The sequence below is a fragment of the Vulpes vulpes genome, unplaced genomic scaffold (assembly GCF_048418805.1).
Source record: "Vulpes vulpes isolate BD-2025 unplaced genomic scaffold, VulVul3 Bu000000642, whole genome shotgun sequence".
NCBI lineage: Eukaryota > Metazoa > Chordata > Mammalia > Carnivora > Canidae > Vulpes > Vulpes vulpes.
This window is the reverse complement of record NW_027325668.1, coordinates 1,182,888-1,205,252: the sequence shown is the minus strand read 5'-3', so window position 1 is coordinate 1,205,252 and position 22,365 is coordinate 1,182,888. Positions and strand designations below refer to the sequence as shown.

The 22,365-nt window shown below is 37.0% G+C and overlaps 1 long non-coding RNA gene across 3 annotated transcripts in view; it reads right to left on the bottom strand.

Annotated features, from left to right (window-relative positions):
* LOC140596411 (uncharacterized) overlaps positions 1-22,365 on the bottom strand; it is a 49,034-nt gene that overhangs the window by 15,917 nt on the left and 10,752 nt on the right. For 2 of the 3 annotated variants that reach the window (XR_011998400.1, XR_011998399.1), the window contains one exon: positions 5,231-5,442. This is a non-coding gene — a long non-coding RNA (uncharacterized lncRNA). Of the gene's footprint in view, positions 1-520; positions 1,558-5,230; positions 5,443-22,365 lie in introns of all 3 variants that reach the window. The other variant, XR_011998401.1, reaches the window with a different exon arrangement.

Here is a 22,365-nt window from a genome sequence, read left to right as displayed (position 1 = left end):
CATTTCCTCTTTCTAGCTCAAGGCACTGGCTTTGACTCCTCACCATCCTCCTCCATCCTTTGCATTCTTTGGACTGTAGATCACTCCTTTATATTAGTAACATGTTTGCAATGAGACTGAAAGTCTCTTACAGACTTTCCCCATCCCTTCCCCCCTCTATTTCCCTCACATCAGAACTGCATCATCATTTCTATGGATGACCGTCTCCATGTCCTGGTTTTCCAGCTCCCATACTTTAGTAAAATGTTGGCCTCGGCCTTTTGATTCCCATGACACTACCACAGACCAAGCTCTCTTCATTTGCAACCTATAGTATTGCCATGGCCCCCAAACTAACTTCTGGGCTCGGGATTCCTCTGCCTTTCTTCAATTCATTCACCATCTTGATTTCTAGATGCAACTTTAACTATCTACAAGCACTTTAATGCATGGTTTCTCAGGGCATGACTTCCAAATAACCACATAATCAGATTTCACCACTCGAGCTTAGTCTGTAAACTGCGAAGTTTATCTGACTTACTGCTATGGAAGGTAAAAATCAAGGAGCACCTGGGTGGCTCAGTGGTTGAGTGTCTGCCTTTGGCTCAGGTCATGATCCCGGGGTCCTGGGATCAAGTGCCGCAGCAGACTCCCCACAGGGAGCCTGCTTCTCCCTCTGCCTGTGTCTCTGCCTCTGTGTCTCTCATGAGTAAATGGATAAAATCTTTAAAAAAGAAAAAATAAAGGTAAAAATCAGACACTTTTCTCCCCCCACTCTTCTTTATTATTCATGTTATTATTTTTTCTTACTTTTTAACTTCATATACAGTACTTATATACAGGAGCTTTACAGAGTATTTCTTAAACAGTTATTCCAGAAGAAGAGAGATGTGAAATTATTACTTCTGGAGAGTGGAACAGCTTATAAGGCTTTTGCTCTTTATTCTGTACCTCCCAGTCTAGTTACATGTCCTTGAATTGCTTGCGAAATAAAAATAAATAAAACGGATGTTCGATCATGACATTCACTTTCAATGACTGTTGATTTTCTCAAAAAGATTAGCCTTTCTATAACTCATCCTGTTGAAATTCAAGTGTACCTCTCCCGTGTAACCCCCAGACCTCAGGACCTAATCTGTTTTTCTGCTTTACAATGTTATTCCCTACTTGTCTTAACAGTTTGTCCCCAAACTGTGCAACTTGCCCAGAACTATGCCCTCACACTGAGGGCGGGCTTTATTCACCAACAGGCCACACACATCCAGCATGTCATGATGCTGTGCCCCCTATACAATTCTTGATTATTCATCATAGCAAATCTGTCCAGAGGAAGATCAGGTGTGTCGCATCCTCTAGCTAAGGCACAGTGAACAAAAGCCCTCCATACGGCCAGAATTGTTTCTTGCACCCTAGCCTTGTCCCTGCCAACCATACCCTCTTCCAAAGAATTCCCTCCTACCAGCAGCAGCAGCCACATAGGTAAAGCACAGACTTACACAGGGACAAACTCACACAGATAAGGACTTGATGTTCAATTTCTCTGTTCCCTCCAGCTCTTCTTGGCAAGATTGTAAGTAGCTGCAAGACAAGAATTTTTTTTTCTTCATGAAGAAATGATTTAAGCTGAAGGAGTCAAGAAGAATTTTGACAACTAACAATATGATGGACTCAAAAACCTGCAACATACCTCATTTTAGCACCACTCCCTACTTTCGTAAGTAAATGTATACATTTGTTTTTTTTTCCCCCTAATTCAGCAGAGTTCTCATTTGAGGGAATATCTTTTCTTGCATGCTTTATTCTCATGTTTAAATAAAAAGAATGTTTTCTTTCACCGTGTGTGTTTTTCAAAAGTGAACTTTCCATTTCATGTTATGGATGACAGTGGCCAGCCCAAGTTCCACGATTCCCTAGCAAGGGTCTGGTCCCCAAATCAGATGAGATGTACTCATCACTCAGTCTAGGCAGCCATCCGCCAGGTGGAAAGTCCTCAGGCTGCATGAGAGAAACAGCCAGAGAAAGAACCTCACAGCCAAGGAAAGAGAATATAATATTTTGAAATATTTCAAAAATGTCTTATGGAGAAAGGACAGTCTCTAAATTTGGACAGAAGAAAAAAGATGAAGAAAGCCACATTTCCATTTTAGCAGCCTAAAATATGTGTCCCTAAGGGTATTCTCCATCAAATAAGAATATCAAATTATTCCAGGAAAGTTTGTCAAATCTGCAACTTCAACACAGAATTTCTTTACAAGCACAATATTCTTTTTTGTAGCTGTCAGTCATTTGATAATCCTGATGCACCTTCTGTTCTCATCAAAGAGTCTGAAATAGCCATGAATCCTGTCTTTGATGATTGTGGTAGAACCAGAAAGGAAAACAAAACATCACCTAGTTCTGCTTTCCTCTGCTTTCTGTACTCCATCCACATCAAATCTTTTATTCCTTTCAGTTCACCCTACCTCTTCTATCTCTGAGCCAATGAACTTGCTGGTCCCTCTTCCTGGAACAAGCAACCATCCTCACTTATCTAAAGCCAACTTACCAAGTACATCTTATGTATTATCCGTTCACTCTGCAAATATTTAGGGCAGGCCGACTAAATACCCAGCACTATTGGAGACACAGGTATTACATCAGTGAGCTCCTGGGCTCCACATTCCAGGAAGGGGACAGAGGCAATAAATAAACAAATAATATGAAGCATCTCAGATGGCAATCAGTGCTACACCGGCAGCAATAAATCAGGATGAGAAGAAATGGGGTTCTGAAATAGTGGTGGTGGCTCATGGAGTGTGGCCAAAGTATAGCTCTTCAATGACATTTAAGAAAACATCTGAAGAAGATGAAGAATGAATCCGATGTGTATCTGGGGCAAGACTATTCCAGACAGAATGATCAGAAAGATTCTGAGGGGCACCTGTGTGGCTCTGTTGGTTAAGCAGCTGACTTGATTTTGGCTCAGGTCATGATCTCAGGGTTGTGAGAGCAAGTCCCAGGTCAACTCTGTACTCAGTGGGGAGTCTGCTTAAGACTCTTTCTCTCTCTGTCCTTCTGCCCACCTCTCAAATAAATAAGTAAATCTAAGAAAGAAAAAGAGAAGGAAAGAAAGAAAGAAGAAAGAAAAAAGAAAGAAAGAAAGAAAGAAAAAGAAAGAAAGAAAGAAAAAGAAAAAGAAAGAAGGAAAGAAAGAAAGAGAAGAAAGAAAGAAAGAAAGAAAGAAGAAAGAAAGAAAGAAAGAAAGAAGAAAGAAAGAGAAGAAAGAAAGAAAGAAAGAAAGAAAGAAAGAAAGAAAGAAGAAGAAGAAGAAGAAGAAGAAGAAGAAGAAAGAAAGAAAGAAAGAAAGAAAGAAAGAAAGAAAGAAAGAAAGAAAGAAAGAAATATACACACGATGTTGGGTATGTTTGAGGAGTAGCACAGACACCAGAATGGCTGGAGCAAGGGGTCAAGGAGATAGGAGTCATCAGAGGATTTTGAGCTAAGCAATGGCATAAACTGAGTCCACATTGGAGTTGTGGAGCTGTGTTGGGAACAGGTAGTGGGTGGAAGGGGACAAACAAGGACAGTCAGGAGACTTGCAATGATCCATGCAAGAGATGATGGACACCTGCAGCAGGTGGTGATAGTGCTGGTAGTGAGACATCGCAAGATTCGGGATATTTTGAAAGTACAGCCTGACAAGATTGACTGAGGAACCGGATGTGAGCCTCATGTTAAATGTGACGTCCTCAAGGAAACCTGATGTCAGGCCAGGTTAGGACGTCCTGCTATGCACTTTTAGGCAACTTGATATCTGTCCTTGTGAACACAGTGCGCCCTCTCAGTGTTTATCTTTATACTGGTTGTTGTTTTTTCCCTGTAATCCCAGCTGCTTTCATGTACTAGATGCCAAATAAATACCCTATGAAATTATTCAGGGAATGAAAAATTATAGCATTTGTACATTCCTTTACCACCACTTTTAATGATTTCTTGAAACTTGGTGACCAAGAAACTCCCATTCGCCCATCAAAACCCAATTCACATATCACCTGAATCCTTCCACTTCTCCTTTCCCAAAACAGAATTAATCACTTCCTCCTCTCTGGTTTTGTATCTTATAAGATCGCACTTATTGCCATGGATCACAATTTACTTTGGCAGTGTGGTGAAAAAAATTTTTCAGTAGATATGCTCTTAGCAAACTAGGCTGTCTAATGGACAAGGATTTCTATTTCTGCAATGTAATAAACTCTCCTAATGTACTCTGGCTTCCAGAGTAAGTGCTATGCACACAAATGCTAGTGTAAGTGACTGTTAAAGACGACAGCAAACAATATATTGAGCATTTATGACGTCACACTCTATGATCATTATCTGCCTAAATGATCACATGTGCTTTTCACAAAACACTATGAATTAAAACAATCATTACTTCATCTTACAAATGGGAAAACTGAGTCTGAGGTGCTTGGCTGATCTCCATAGGCAATAACTATTATAGCCAGACTTCAAGATTGTTACCGAACAACCTCTGTGCTCTGCTGTCTCTACAAGGAAAAGGCTTGAGTTCCATGTCCACCCCAGACACAGTAGATTAAAATTAAGGTAAATCAAGTGTTCAAAAAAAAAAAAAATCAAGTGTTCAATAGGAATAGGAACTCGGACCCCAAAGCTGAAGCCAAAACTGGCCATGTTGATATATCTCCCAGAAATTTCCAGAAATATGAGAGGCAATCAATTTCCCTTGAGTTATATAGTGAAAGCACTGACTCTACCAAATTTCAGTTCCAAAAGATACACTATTCCTCAAGAGGCACTCGTGCTACATTTATTTCTTATGCTTACCTCTTTTAGAGCCTCCAGTTTCCCTGAAGGAAGGGCTCCCCCTATCCATTTTGATGATCTGCTACTCAGCAAGGTCTTATTTAGCTTAGTAGGAAAGATTCATTTGAATCTTCCTTCTTTTGTGGGGGGAGTCAACTCAAAGCTAAAGCACCTGAATGACTGGACCACAATCATGCAGGTCATTTTGTTTTTCCGTAATAAAACTTTACTCTTACACAAATCTACACCTTTTAAACAATAAAAAGGAAGGCCCACTGATGCCTAGGAAGAGGGCATGCAGGTCATTTTTATCAGGTCCCTTGATTCCTGGTCTAGTGCCTGATATCAATCACCACGTTGAGAATCATAAAACAGAGTCATGAACAAGAGAATTCAGACACAGGAAAGAAGAAAGTGAGGGAGCATTTGTTTTCTTAAAACTTACAACAAACTCGAGATGCAGGTTCGGTTACATTTCCCATTTAGCAGAGAAGCACCTTCTTACGGATACTGCAACGTATATAGCTCCTGGGTGGACATTATCTTCATTTAGTAATACTTTTTAATATGATTTCTGCTCCATCCGTAAATTCTCCCATTCAAGTCCGGTGGCATTGGGACAGTATGGTCATTTGTATTCCACTGAATGTCTATTTCCTAGAGTGTGACAGAAATAATCTTCAATATAAATGACTCGATAACTCATTATCAGATACTTTGCCAGCACCCTACCTGAGGCTGACACCTTAAAAAAGCAGAACGGAAACATTTTATAGCCAAGAATGAAATCGAGAACCAGTAAAGTATGTACATATTATTAAAAAATAATAATAATAAAGTAAAGCAATAAGCAGATAAACTGCAATGGATTTTCAAACATGATTTTTTTAAAATGCAGAGCTTCGAGGGATGCTTGGGTGGCTCAGTGGTTGAGTGTCTGCCTTCAGCTCCCCACGGGGAGCCTCCTTCTCCCTCTGCCTGTGTCCCTGCCTCACTGTGTGTCTCTCATGAATAAATAAATAAAAATCTTTATAAATAAATAAATAAATAAATAAATAAATAAATAGCTTCAAGTTCTGGCAAATTCTTGTAATAGAATGTATCTTACAATTTATGGACACTTTCTTTCAACATCTACTCCTGCCACAAGCGCAAAGCTCTCTTGATATCTTTCTTATGCCCCTTCCCTTCCCACATGTCCACACATATTTGGTAAAATTCCTTCACATGTGTTTTTTAATTAATAAACTTGCAGTTATATTTTCCTTAACACCAAGTCTTTGCCTGAAACAGGCTAGACATTCCCTACAAATGGTTATAAGTTGAATTAAATTTAAGCATTAAATTAGTTCAATGCACTAACACTTCCATGAGGACTTCTTGTTTTATATGTCTGGTCTGGAGGTACAGCATTGAATAATGAATTTCTTTATGTCCTCAGCTAACCTCTGAGATTGCTTTTTGGCTGCAACCCCGGCTGTTAATCTCAATCATATATTCTTTAGTTGGATATAGCACTTTTGTGTCTTCTGGTAGACTATTTAGGGAACAATCCTGAACATCTATCATCTTAAACTCTGTTTCTATGTTGTCTGGGGCTTCCTAATTATGTAGATCAGCCTGTGCTATACTTGCCACCAATTTATCCCTGAGAGAAAAAAAGCTCTAAAGCACTTCTGAGAAATGACTATGGGCATAGTCACTGGTGTCCTTTTTGGGCTAGTGCCTCATAGGTTCGCCCTGCTACCCCAGAAGAAAGCCAGAGCTATACCATTCAAGAACATGTCTGAACAAGTGACTGAACCATGGCTCTTTTAGGCCAGCTGCACTCTAAATGACTCCTTCCTCATCTCAAAGAGGTGGAAATTCTAGAAGAGGTGGGGGGAAATAGGTGATGGGGATGAAGGAGAGCACTTGTGATGAGCACCGAGTAAGTGTATGTGAGTGTACATAAGCAAGTGAATCTAAGCTTACGGAACTGTTGAATCACTATAATGTACACCTGAAACTAATAGTACACTGTATTTTAACTAACTGGAATTTAAATAAAAACTTTAAAAAAAAGACGTGGTAATTCCAACCAAACTTGATAACTTTATTCGCCAAACACACCGGTAGCTCTTAAACCTTAAGAGCAATCAGAATCACATGGGGAAACCCTATTAAATACAGATTCCTGGCACCAACCACTAGAGGCATCAAATCAAATGGTTCAAAATGATGACAAGAAATCTAAATTTTTAACAAGTACCCCATATTTTATTGAGACAGGTGGTCTTTGGGTTATAATGTGGTGAAAACTACTGGCCTTCCATCTGTGTTGCATGCCATCATGTTTCTATTATCTCAAGTTTATTATTTCTGTGAATTAAGGAGATGAACAGAGACTCCACCAGCAGAGACTCAGTAAAGCTTTTGGTCTCCACTCGCTAGAAAAGAACACTGTGGAGAATTCATTTCTGAGGGTACCTTTCTCTGCTGTGAGCCACATCAGCATATATACTGGCAATAACTTGTTTACTGGTATTTACTTTCTAAATTCTATAGCTATTGTGATTTTATGATATCTAATCATGCCCATAATTAAGTCATATCCCAGCAGGTAAATTTTTTCAAGAGCACTAATTTGCATAGTAAAGTCCAACGTAATCACAATATAGGATAAGCCACAAATACAGAAGAGAAATAATATTTGGTAGGAAAAAAATATGACTAAAATCATAAGACATTGAGGAAAAATGATATAACAATTTGGCTTTTCCCTTAGATGTTAACCTGATCTCAGTCTTACTCTGTTTCACTAAAAGTAAGTGGCTTCTCAAAAGCCTATTTTCTGCTTTCATATTATATCCAAGTTACTAGGTCAAGAGATACACAGTGAGTTAGAGAGGAAGGGCCCCAATACTGAGACACACACAACGGCAAATCTTCCAAGAACCTCCAGAATTTACCGAGTCTGCAGGATAGCTTTTGTGATCTTTTTGTGTGAAATCCAGTACTGTGTCAGCCTCCTAGGGTCTCAAGTGCGCCTTTCTTAAAAGACCTCAAGATTTATTCACCCTAGCTTTGAATGAGTGAAAATGTGTTTTGTTGAAACTTCCCAAGAAATAACTGCATTTACTATGGAATCTTGTATTGTTTATGGGCCTGATGAAAGCATTTGGCATTTAATGATTCCCAGACTATTTCAACTTAAAAAAAAAAAAAAAGGAGAAAGAGAAAGAAAAAGAAAGAAAGAAAGAAAGAAAGAAAGAAAGAAAGAAAGAAAGAAAGAGAAAAGAAGAAAGAAAGGAAGAAAGAAAGAAAAGGAGAAAAGGAAGAAAAAGAAAACAGAAGAAAAGAAAAGGATGGTGGAAGCCAAATGTTTTCAATGCTAAAAGCAAAATATGTGGTTTCTGAACACCTTACAAATGAATTAATGCAATGATTTGCCTCAGATGTTGTGAAAAATTTTAATGACGGTTGACTTGTTCAAATGAGGAAAATGAAACATGAGAAGAAGTGACTGAGAACAAGCTATCCAGGTGGCCCTCTGAAATTCAAGTCTGTTGCTATTAGCTCTGGTTTAATTATCTTCCACTCCCTCACAGTTTTCCCACAAATGCTAATACTCCCTTTGAAATCTCAGCCCCTGCTTCAATCTGCCCATTTATCGACACCCTAAGAAGTGATGTACTGTGCTTATTGTCCAGCCAATTAGAGGCACCACACGTAGTGTAGAGTAACAAAAACTAGATATTGAATGGCTACACATACTTTTTGGAATTTCTTATAATTAAAGAAAAAAAATTACCTTTCTGGTTTTCACCAGCTTATATACGGGGAAAGAAACCAATGTGAGTTTGGCTTCAGAATATTGATAAGATAAAGGTAACAACTTACATGAGAGAAACACCTAAATCTCATTACTGAAATTAAGTTATCTCAGAACTGTGGAGACACAAGACCTTCCACCGAAGGACTTTCTCATCTAAATATGTCTTCAGATGTAAGAAATCTGTCAGTATTGATTGCAATACCAAAGGTTTCGTTTTATTGAGTGGGAAAGCCAACAGAATTTATGCACTTGCTTTGCCAAAATTGCTTAAGTTTCGAGGAAGTTAAAACAACAAAAAAAATTCTGGAGCACAGCGTCACAGTGGACATTCTTTTCATTCCTGATTTTACTATTTTCAAGTCAGAGAAATATTGAACTCTAAATGCACAAGCTATGAAGGCTCATTTATGGCTTGAAAGTATCTAAAATGCAGTGATAGCAAAACATAAAATTTCCCTGGAGCTCTTTCTAGCAACATGTTGGTTATAGCAAAGTTAGATTTTCACACCTCTCACCCCTCGTTGCTGCATGTCTTCTCTTCCTCCTGGCACCCCAAATCCAAGGAGTGTCTCCATATCCTAGCCTAATGTCTTCAGGGTTCCCAATGCAATGGCCTCTCCAGAAACGCCCTCCCTGACAATAATGTATGCTCCAATTAACCTCTCCCTCCAACTCTTCCAGTCTTTCCAATCATGGAAACTCTTTGGATCTGAGCCAGCATTTAGCTAACTTTTGGGGATTAAATACCTATAGTAGTAAGAACTCTTTTCTTTTCAAATAGTGAATTCCCTGATCAACTAGTTTAAGCAAAAAGATAATTTATTGGCTGCTTTCACTTAGAAAACTAAGTGGTTATAAACTAGTCTTTAGACACAACTGGATGTAGGATTTCAAATGACGTCATTAGGAATCTCACACCTATTTTTCATATGTATCATTTATTTTTAGGTGGGTTTTGTCCATGAAGAGCAAAAATGGATCCGGAAAGCTATAACTGTATATACTTCATACCTACAATCACAGGAAGATAAGGACCCTTTTTCTTAAAGCATGCATATCTTTCCCCTCAAAGGGGGCCTTGATTGAGTCGGCTTGGATTATCTCACCAGACTAAACAGTCCCCAGGTTCAGTAGAATGGGCCTATGATGAATCGGTAAAGACCAAGTCCCCACTCTGTGGCATGGAAGAGGTGTCCCGATTGATAGCCCACCCTCCGAGTGAGCGAGGTTCACAAAAGGAAAAGAAAGGCCATTCTTTTTCATGCCACTGAGGATTGAATTCATCGCTAGAGGTGTTTTTATTCTTAAAAGATTCTTAATACTAAAACTATTTTCTAATTGGTGGGATTGCTGGTAGGGTGATCAGGATGTTGGAAGCATTATTTTACTAAAGAAGCCTTCCAGGGTCCCCTTGAGGATGTCCTATCTTAATTTGCTTTTTATTTCGCGATCAGGATGACCTAATTCCCCAGGTGTACTGGTCCTTGAAAATATATGGGCATTTATCCCTTTCTAAAAGACATTTGAGGAGTGAATCAGGGGTCAAGGTACAAAGATACACACGTACTTCTAATCTACTCTGTAATCCACACAAACAAATTTACTGAGGACTTTGTCTCCAGTTCCATTCTGAAGCATTGTTATAAACAAAATCATCCTCAGTAAATGGAGAATCATATTATTGTTGAAGCAATCAAGTAAAAAGGAAAGGAACTGTGGAGGATAGATTTTTCTTCTCAAAATATAATTCTTCAACTTCAACCTTGATACCTCTGATGAAAGATCATCTTTACTTACTTTGTTATAAATTAGACAGAATCTTGGAATTACCTCTTAACAAAACTATCCTCGAGGCCTCTTTGAACCTGATATAATTTAGATTGTATTTATTTATTTGGATACCTATCCCGTCATTAAAGATAATGAATTCTTGACAAAGAATCATAGCTCGCAGGCATAGATCATTAGGTAAAATCCTGTCCAATTTTTTTTTTCCTAAAAGACTATGAAATCTGGCATGGAACACCTATGGAGGTGCTATGTTTACAGCTTACAGCTGCAGCATTACAGAGAAAGGCTGGAAATGATGCGCTGCCATTACACGATAAAAAGTAGTAAGAATTTATTGTAAGATAATAGAGTTAAAACATTTCAATAAATAGATTATGATATTTATAACTTGAATTAATATGGAATGCTAAAACTCAGTACTCTGCAGATTCTATGAAATCACAAATTGTCCATTAGTTATTTCAAAAACTAATCTTTTTAAAATGCCCGGGTAGTGTTGAAATATGCCCAATTCATCTAGAGACTCTCATTCATTTCTCACTCTCTCTTTTTTTTTTTTTTTGTCTCTCAATCTCCATGTATGTGTACACACACATACACAGATGGATTTCCATTGTATTTAATGGAAATTGTCTTCATCACAAAGGGACTTGAGACAATCCCTTGCACAACTGAATGAGACCTGGGCCTTGATGTCGCATGGGTCTAAAACTCAGTGTGAAGCTTCCCAAAGTATTGTTGCTCTTTAATAATCCATTCTCCACATAGTTGTCAAAGAGCCCAGGTAAAAGAATGCTGTGGCAGTGCTTGGCCTTGGATTGTCCATAAAATATTTGACCATATGCATAACATAGATGAAAGCAAGAAGCCCTGGCAGCTATTGTAAAGCAAGTTGAAATGAGGCAGATCATAACTTTTAAAGAGTCACTGCTAGATAGCCTCAAACAATGAGGCATAAAAGTGGGTGGTTGGAAACCACAGCAACTGCCAGATCTTCACATAGCTTTAAAAGAACTAGTTTGGGGGGGTGGGAGGTGGGGGGCTGAGCAGACTTCAGGCTGTCTGGAAATCCTAAAAAGAAAAAAAGTAAAACTTCAGGTGATAGGGGAAAATACTAAGTAAAGAGCATATTATATGTGCTCTCATTTCATTATTGGGCAGTGGTGTTATGTTTTTATCTCTATGTATAAGATCTTAATTACCAGTCATAGTTCCTCCAAAACTAAAATGTGACAACAAATAGTCAAAGGCAAGTACGTATACATGCATGTATATGCACAGAAAATGCATGATAATATCTAATGTAATGAAAAATATTGAGGAACTGGTTATTCTACTCGAGTGAATAGACAATAAAATTGAGTCTCTTCAAGTATCAATAATTTTTTAAATAAGTTTTCCTTTTTATAACCAAAATATTATGTACATCACATAACCAAATTTGAAACAATTTTTAATGTAATTTAATATATTCTTAATGGCAGATTGATTTTAAAATCCTTATTGAAGTCTAAAAATATTTTTCAATGTACTTTTGTGTTCCCACTGTTATTCATAATTATCTTGCCATAGTGTCAAAACTTTCACGTGTCTGTTTCTGGCAACAGTCCCCACTTGCTTCTACTTAGCCCTTCTACCTGTATGGGATGATAAACAAGCTCATCAAGCTGTTTTAAAGTGTCATTTGAGAAGAGTTTCAAATAAAAAACAAATACAGGCTGGTCACCCTGAAGGCAGCTTCTCCCAACTTCCCAAAACACTGCCTATGAAGACTTAGAAAAATGCAAAACCCCAAATGAAAATTAGGACAGTCAATCCACAATCCAGAATAGTTTCTATACAACATGAACCAGATGGATTAAACTTCAAGGAAGGTGGGAAGAACATTTAGCTACCTTGTAACTCTGCCCTCTGAATCAGGCTACACAAGATACATATCGACAAGGAAACAGCACTTGCCCCACTACTAAATAGATGTCACATTTTGATTACTCTAGAGTGCCATCCTCACTCAGCCTCAATCCAACCCTTTTACCACAATAACCTAACCCATGCGTACACACACACACACAAACACACACACACACACACACACACACACGCTACTTTCTTCATCCTTTTAGAAATTAAAGCTTAAAGGAATGAGAGGCATGTAGGGATGAGAGTGCTTGATCCCATTTTGGAAAATGGAACCCCTGAGTAAAATATTGTAGAGGGCAGGAAAAGCATTAATAAATCCAAAAACATAGTGATTATAATATATTCCATTGATTTTTTAAAATTTTTTATTTATGATAGTCACACACAGAGAGAGGCGCAGAGACACAAGCAGAGGGAGAAGCAGGCTCCATGCACCGGGAGCCCGACGCCCTGGGCCAAAGGCAGGCGCCAAACCGCTGAGCCACCCAGGGATCCCTCCATTGCTTTTCAATGTAATGGTTATAGCCAGATAAGATATTAAGAGTCTGAAGAGAGGGCTGGGGACTGTGCACAATAACGCAATGATGGTGTTGGAATAAATGCCTAGGACATACGTGAAGAACAGGAGCAGTCAATACAGCCTGTCTGTGGAAAACACTAGTTCTGGAGAGATCTCCACTCATTCAGGTAACAGTGAGAAAAAGAAAACCATATGGGTCTTGGAAAATATTGCAAGAACAAGAAAAAAAGTACCTCTTTCTAAAGAGTAACTAGCTGAGCAACCAGGGAAACAGAAAATAAGGCATTCTCAAAAAACACAAAAACATGAAGATGAGGCCCATGGAAAACAGGGGCAAAAAAACCTCAAAATGCTGTTTTTAAAAATATGACATTTTAGGGTGCATGGGTGGCTCAGTGGTAGAGTGTCTGTCTTTGGCTCAGGTTGTGATCATGGGATCTCGGGATCAATTCCCACATGGGCCTCCTCGCAGTGAGCCTGCTTCTCCCTCTGCCTGTGTCTCTGCCTCCTTCTCTCTCTCTCTGTCTCTCATAAATAAATACATAAAATATTTTTTAAAAAATTTTAAAAATCTGACATTTTAAAAGATCTGCAATCTATTAAAGAAAGTAAAATAAGATTATAAAGGTAGTAATAAAGTACATATTGAAGGTAACAAAAAAACAAAATTGACAAAAAATATAAATAAAACCCTAACATGTAGAGCAAGCTAGATACACTTCTCAATAAGCCAAAGGAAAAATAACACAAGGAAAGTAAGCAATAAGTAAAAATTCATAATTATGAAAGACAGAAAAATGACAATGCAACCAGAAATTAATAAAGTTACTGTGAATGAATGCACAATGTCTAAAGCAGAAGCAATAATGAAAGATTTAATGAAATACAATTTCCTATGCTAAATAAATGACCGACATAAAGATCAGAAAGTCTCAGTAACCTTTGAACCCAGAAAAAATCCTATAGACTCATGTTGTGGTATATCCAGAAAAAATGGAGTTTGGATGGTAAAGAAAAAATAACAAAAGCATCTGAATATTTCTTAATTTCATAAAAATCAGTTTAGTCCTTCTTTAAAAAGATGAGTGGCAGAAAAATAACAGATCAATTTCTAGAGCTTTAAGACAATAAAAAAATTATCCCCAAATGGCATTCTTCACTAAAGTTGTCTTTTATAAGTGCAAGCCGCAAGAAAGCAGATATTTACAATATAGATATCACAAGATATTTACAAGTAAGCAAGAACTCAGAAGACATAACGCTAACATGCATGTAGCTTGAAAAAAAACAGTATTTTAACAGCTGCAGATTAACCAAACATAACTTTAAAATAGGTCATAAAAATGCTGATAGTGAATATTAAATATGGTTTACTGGCATATGTGTAAATTTGAAATATTTAAACTTTTTTTAAAAACACCTTATGTAAAATAAATATTTTAATAATAATCCAGGTGGAAATCTCTAGATTAGTGATCATAATTTTAAGTGACCACAGGGCTTGGGGACCAAGGCCGATAAACAGAGGTCCAACCTTCGCGAATAGGTGTGGTGTGGACCACGCTATCCCAAAACAGCAGAAGCTCCTCTTCATTATCAGGCAATATGAGCCAGATCAACAAATTTCAAGAGAAGCCAGAAATCTATACATAACGTTGCAATTTCTTTTAATACACCCGGAATCCAACTATCAAAAAAAGCACTGAAGAGTGCCAAACGAAACATGTGTTTGAGATTTGAGCCATCGCTAACCAAGTTTTAACCTAGACACTGAAAAAAAAAAATTGGAAAGTTTTAGAAATACAAAGATAAATAAAAGACCAGGGATCATATGTGGGAAGTTTGGGGGATAGAAATGTCTTGCCTTTCTGGGGATAAAAGAAGTTTAAAAGAAAGATTGGATTGGAAAATTAGAAATACATAGGGTATCAGTGTTTAGGAAAAAGTATACTAGCAATATTTTATACTTGATCAAAGAAGATAAAGCAAACAAAGCATTGCAGCATAGTGATGTCCTGCTGTGCAAATGACTGTGCATTGCAAAACCAAAGGACCCTTAAGTGTCAAAAATAAAATGGTGCTCAATGATTTACTATACAAATACTAAAAAGGAAACAGAGGGAACAAACTTATTATGAGACCTACTGAAACTGCAGGTAAAATGCAGTAAATAAATCAAAGTAGGTTACTCTCTTTTGAAATATGATTTAATGAACCGTAAATACAGAAAAATGTACTGTTACAAAATAGAAAGTAAATTTAAAAAAAAAAGAATAAATTAGGGGCACCTGGGTGGCTCAGTGGTTGAGGGTCTGCCTTCAGCTCATGTCCTGATCCCGGGGTCCTGGGATCAAGTCCCACATCGGCTCCCTGCAGAGAGCCTGCTTCTCCCTCTGCCTGTGACTCTGCCTCTCTCTCTCTCTCTTTGTCTCTCATGAATAAATAAATAAAATCTTTTTTTTAAAAGGATAAATTAATAAAGGTACAAATTTTGTAAGTAATTTTAGCTTACTTTTATTTATTTTTCATTTTTATTTTTTAGTAATCTTAACTTATTTTTAAAACATCATATATTTAAATAAATATAATAATAATATAAATACAAGTGTCTGACACATGTTTAAACATATGCAATGTAACCAAAGTTGTAACCAGGGGCAAACGTATACCCTTAAATGCTTCTTAATATTAACAGAAGAATAAGAATAAATGAAATAAACATTCAAAGAAGGGGGAAAAAACTAAAGTAGACAAAATGATGAAGACAGAAGAGGGAAGAAATATGGCAAGGATGTTAAACTAGATTTTTAGAGCTGATTATAAAAAACAGACTTAAAACCTAGGGCCAATCAAATCATAAGACATGATGAGTAGTATATTCCAAATTTAAAATGAGATAATTAACAATGAGCTCATTATATTTAAAAGATGAAAATATGTGCATTTCTATGCTAATTAACTTGAAATTCTTAATGAAATGGATGCTTCTCTAAGAAAACCTAGATTATCTAATGGTTGAGTTTCCCAGAAGTTGAGCCTCAGAATAAACAATGATAGGTAAAAATTTTGCAGACAGAACACAAGAGTCCACACACCCGCACTCCAGCTCTGCCACTGTCTGCTGGGTGACCTTAGACAAATCAACTCACTTCCTTGACCATCCCTTCTCTATCACTAAGAACTTTGAAACGGGTGATCATTGGAGTCTCAAATGTCTCAGCATCAAAATTCCTTTATTTTCCTACACAATAGTTACACACAGGCATGCGTGAGGAGAAGGATAGTAAAACATAAGAGAAAGTAAAACCACAAAGAATAATCATATTTTAGATCTACTCTCCTTGCTTCTTCCCTCATTTGTGTATCTGCCCATATCCATTTATATTAATTCAAATGGCATAGCTAAGGAAATAGTAGCCAAAAAAAGTTTATTCGATATTCTATTCATTCATTGGCTTGCCCTGAAATTCTTTCTTTTCTTCCCGTGTCTTAGGAATATGTATTTTTTTTCTTCCAAGTATCAAGAAGTCATATGTGGTCTTTTGTCCTTGAACTCCTGGGGGTGGCTTCCAACACCTAAGTCTCCCTCCAAATCACACTTCAGTTTTGCGGCCTCTTTTTATATCGTGTCATGGAAAATAGCCAAAGTGAGCATCTGCGTTCCTATTCTTCCAAAACCTCCACATCTCACCCTTTCTGTGTGATTTCTCTTTGGAGTTTCATATCATTTGGCATCTCTCTTTTTTAGTGAGGGTGACACTCTAAATCTTTTGTGATAGCTCCAGGATTCAGATATATTGACTCCACTCCCGCTGCCAATGCATCAAGTTGATCAGATTTTGAAATTCCATCTGGTTATGATTTGAGTGTAATAGGCCCTATAAGTAAATCTGTTCATCGGATTTATTTCAAAATTATCTTCCTAACTAATTGCAGGTTATTAGAATAGCCATGAAGTGAACCAGAACAAATAGATTTCCTTGTCTCTGGAGCCTGAGGAGGATGGGGAAGGAAGAGAGGGAACAGAGGAGGGTTAACTCAAATATATCAAAAGCTTACATGGAACTACTCCACAGTTCTCACTCATCATTTCCCCCCGTTTCTGATGGTTAATCGTATTACCAATCCTGAGCTGCTAGGGCTCTCCTTTGTATCTTTTGAGATTAAATTTTCCTTTATCTTTTACATTTGTTTGTATTCTCAGAGAAGCAATTATATGACAACATTGTGCTGTTAGATGTGCATGCAGTTATCTATGTGTGTGAAGGCCTAAGGTACTTACCATGGGTAATATTTACTAGACACTTACGATATACTATTTTCTCTGATAGGTAATTTCATGCACTCTGCTTGAAGCTCAGAGAAGAGAGGGTCCAACACTACACCCATGAGCCAGGAAGGGCATCCACCAACACAAGGTGGGCTCTCAATAAATAATATTGCGTGAATAAATGAAGGCATCATTCATTTACTCTTTACAACACAAAACGGTAAGTGCTGTAATCCTCCTTCTTACACATAAAGAAACTAAGGCTTGGTGAGGAGGGTTACTTGCTCACAGTCACATTGCTCGTAAGTAGCTGAATTAAAATGTAAACCCAGTTTGGACTGAGTCCCGAGCCTTTGCCATGTTACTACCCTAAATCGATCACAGGTATACTAAAAGTCTGCATTTGCTTCTGTTAAGGTGGGGTAGATTGTACTTGAGAAGTATCTCATTGTATATTCAGAGCATGTCCCAAAATTTCTGGAACAATCTTAGATGTGTTTGAGCCAGAGAGCTTTTTGGGTCTAAGAAATCCTAGAAGAGAGTCACAAAGGCTTTGCATAGTTTAGACAATGGCTTCTGATCGTTATTTAACATTCATGAGTAGTGACAAATTCCCTGGACATTCTAAGGAATGTAGGCCATCCCCTATGCCCTAGCTAGAAAACTTTTATCTTTTTGACTAAGAAAACAAAACAAAACAAAAAAGCCAATCTAAACACAGATGAGGTTGATATTGTTATGGAAAATCTTTACCTATTAATAATTATAAGCAAAAATTCAAATGGATTGAAAAATAGTTTTAAATGATTTAAAAATCAATCAGAGGCTTGTATGTTTCAGAGCACACACACATGCGTAGAAAGGACAGAAAGGAAAAACCAGAAGCGAAAGGTAAAATATGACTCAGCTGATAGTATTACGTCCTGGGAGATCACACTACAGCAAATAAAGTCTTTGTAAATATTCTTCCCTCTTAAAAGTTACTAGATGCTATGTAATAAAATAATTAAAATGTATTCTAATGCTAAGTATTGCCTTTCTTCAAGGTAGATATTATGCATTTTTTCCATAGGCAGAAGCCAATTATGTCTTAATTACTCTCCATGTTATTAAGGATTTTTAAAAATCCCCCTTGGGAAATGAACAAGGGGTGGTGGAAAGTGAGGTGGGCGGGCAGTGGGGGTGACTGGGTGACGGGCACTGAGGGGGACACTTGATGGGATGAGCACTGGGTGTTATGCTATATGTTGGCAAATTGAACTCCATTTAAAAAAATATGTAAATAAAAAAAGAAAAAGAAAAAGAAAAAAAATCCCCTTTGGTCTGATATAAGAGTTATTGGTCATTCATCGTGACTTCATAGTATATCCGAGAATAGTTCTGTGAAGAAGAGTTGTTATGTTGTTATTGACATTACAAATGTATGGATATCTTTTCTTCTAGAAAGATCAGAACAACAACAAAAAAAAAGATCAGAATATGCTACGTTCACATATGATTTCACAGTTTATGGTACTGAATCATCCCAATAGTTTTGCCATCACGCATTAGTCAGTTTTTTTTTAGTATGACAGTGGAATAGACATTTTGTCTTCCATTAAGTAAATTGGATTGCTGCAATAAAAATCTAAGTACACATTAGAAATGAAAGTAAAGATCTCTAAGTTACAATCAAGGTCTAAAACCAGGCAATTCACAATCCTACTTGGATTTGCTGTTTTATAATTAATTTCACTGCTTCAGTTTCTTGGTTTATAACCTTGATAATGACCAAATTAATGAGTTATTAACAAATTTGCTCCTCACTTGTCCAGGTAAAGATTGATAAAGTCTAGGAGTAACTGCATTTGATGGACAAATCAAAATTGAAATTAAGAATTATTTTCTCTAATTTTGCTTGCCCTAAAAGCTATGCTACCCATAACATAAACTGACCAAAGATTAGCACTCAGCGCTTCCCTAGATCACATATAAATCTGAGCCTTTCATTTTTGGCTCTCTTTACTAACCATTCAACATAACTGTGAAAGTTAAAAAAAAAAAAAAAAAGAATCATTCTTAGCCTATTACTGGAGAGAATTTGATGTCAGTCCACACAAGCAGAACTCTGAGAAAAGGACTCTGGAGTGACTCTAGTACCAGTCACCAGCCTGTATTTCTCTTGATCTTGGTCTTTGAAAGAGTAGATCCTGGCCAAGCCAAGACAATTGATGACAACCTCCCAGCTCTGTGGGTGTTCCCCAAGTAGAATTTCCAACATTCCATACTCAGACCTAGCAAACAAAAGCCAAAAGTATAAATCTATTGTCATGGAATGCCCATTTTCCACTGAGAAATTTGTTAAATTGCTAAAATTGCTCATTAGAATTTGGAAGTCCTCTAAGACCAGTTAGAATTGTCATTTATCTGTTTAAATTCAAGCACCGGAGAGAATGAAATATTACCTAAAGGAGGGTACTTCATGGTGAAAAAGAGAAACTCTGGCATTAGACAAACTTCTAATTCTGATTCTGCTTCTCACTGGCCATTCAATCCTCACTTCAACTCATTGAACCTCAGTCTTCTCATCTCTAAAAGGAGGGCAATCGCGGTCTCTCAATGTCTACATGAGGTTATCTGTGAGAGTTAAATGAGAGAATAGACCTAGAGCAAGGACTCAGTATAGTACCTGGCACATAGGAATGACTCAATAAATACTATTTATCTCTCTCAACACAAATATAAAAATCACTTTGATTTCAACAGTATTAATTGAGCATCGCTATGTACTAAACATCAATCTAAGCACGAGCTACATCAGTGAACACAAGAAAGATCACTACCCCATCGAGTAGGGGGAGATGGGAAATAAACAATGAACATTATAAATTAACTACTATAGAGTTTTAGAAGGGGGATAAACAATGAAGAAGAAAAAAAAAGTAAAAAGAGCAAGGATGACTCAGAGTTGAGTGCTAAGAGCGATAATAGGGTGGTTGTGGTGAACCTGTAAGGTAAGATTTGGTTTACTGAGTTCCTCAGAGTTTAATAATTGTTAAAATTTTATTATTTTTTCCTTTGTAAACAGCACGCAATAAAATAAAAATTCCTTTGTCAGTGTTATTTGGCAGTATGCATTTTTCAAAATCAGAAGTTTCACCCTATGTCATCATCCTTCCTCCTTAAAAATTGCTAGGTTGACAATTGCAGAATCAATTGTTGACAACAGATTATATAATCATCTCTAAAGTTCTGTATAAATCAGCGCTGTCACAGAAAGCCCCTCTCTGTGATTTCATCATAACCTCTCACACGGACTGCTCCCATCCAAATCTAAAGCTGTTTTCTATCAGCGCTGTGAGAGCTCTGAAATATTCACCTGGCAAACAAAACCCTCCTGCTTTCAAAAAAAAAAAAAATGTGCCCTCACTGTGTTCCAAAAAGTCTATGGAAATCTACATGTTAAACCAATAAAAACCAGGCGGTAGCATATGGAACATTTTTCCAATTATTTCCTCCCTAAGAAAACTACTTTCTGCAGGTTGAATCTCAGGTGTTTTGGATATTGCAGATTCAATAGCTCTTTAAACTTTTAATTGGTTCATGGGCCAGTTCTGGAATAAATAACAAACCTGAGGAAGACTTACTGACAGTTTTTAAAATAAGTTTTCTGTGGGGAGAAAGAGGATTCCTTAGGTAATAGGACTTACTCCTTTGGATTCTGAAATCAAAAAAATCACAAAGGGTCTAAGAGGATGGTATTTTGAAAATGGATATCTGTTCCAGCTGAGTGTGGAGAAATGCTGGTAAAAATATCTTTTTAGAAAAATAAAATGCATGTATCTACTGTATTTTTCTTCTTCTTCTTTTTATTTTGTTTAATCATTCACTTCTTACTATACCTTCTACTGAAAGGGTTCATGATTCTGAGAAATAAAACGCAGACAAGTTTCCACTAGAAACATTAGCTTCTCTTATCAAAGCAAATATTTTGGAAGTCCAATCCTAACATTTACTTTCAAAGAATACCTTCTAGAAATTACTTCACTTTTTAACTGTTTTTAATTAAATGTCTCATTCATAATTTTTATTTTGTTTATTTATAATATGAATACAAATATTTTCTGTGGAATTACAGAAGAGTAAATGAAAATATGGCTACCTCAACACTCAATGATTTTCCAATGAAGTGCTTCCCTCCGAATATGATGTTTGATCCAGAAATAATAAAGGTTTTATTTGCATAAGCTCTGACACTTGGAATTTTCACAACTTGTATTTACTAAGAATGACTATTCTGGAAAAATGGTTCTTCAAAATTTATATCAGCAACTTTTCCAATTACTCTAATCCATTTCCTGCTTGCATTCTCCTCTTGCCCTCAACCAAACACAAAGCACTACTTAGAAGCAATATAAACACATATGTGTACACGCACACATACGCACACACATGCACACAAGCCGCTTGGTTTCCTGACTGACAACCTTTGGAAAATGATGTGTTTTTGGCCTGAAAATATGCATTAGCAATAAGGTTGGTTACATGTTAGCCAAAAGGGGGGAAAAAAGCGCAAATGTAATGGTAGGAGGTTTTGCTAATGGATCTGAGTGCCACCAAAGAGTTCTTGAAGTTTCCATAGCTTTGGTTTCTGTAATCTTTTTGGAATTTGCTCAGATTCTCTAGAGACCTACAAATACCAATTTAAGAATCATTGTTCCTAAACATTCCATGTAGTCAATAGGGTCAGAAACGTCAGCTTAAGTTTCTAGAAACTAAGTTCCCAATCCAAATTCCACTAATCTCAAAAGAGATCATTGGTTAAATTTTAGCCCTGGGGCTTATGAATAGATTATATTTCTTTTTGAAAATGTACACTTCTGCAGTAATCTATAGTCTGCCATCATGAATGACTCTTTTCAAAACGATGCATTATTTAGAAAAGTCAGATGGATGGCTAGAAGTTTCATCGGAAAGCAGCTGATCACGCGCAACAATTTCTGTTAATCTGACACACATATAAATGCAAGTCCTTCAAGTGTGCGGAGGGTTCAAATCATTAGAGTAGAGAGTAGGAGTGAAAGAATATGTTCGCTTTCCTTGTCTCATACAGGCAGATATGCTGTTATTCATCCTTCAAAACCAGTATTATTCCCTTAAATAAGGATTCCCAAGGAATTTATTAGTGAATTCCTCCAATGAGAAGCCAACATATCTCTATTTTTTACCACAAATCCCTAGCCTATACAAAAATCCTCATGAAGTTATATGGGATAAAACCAT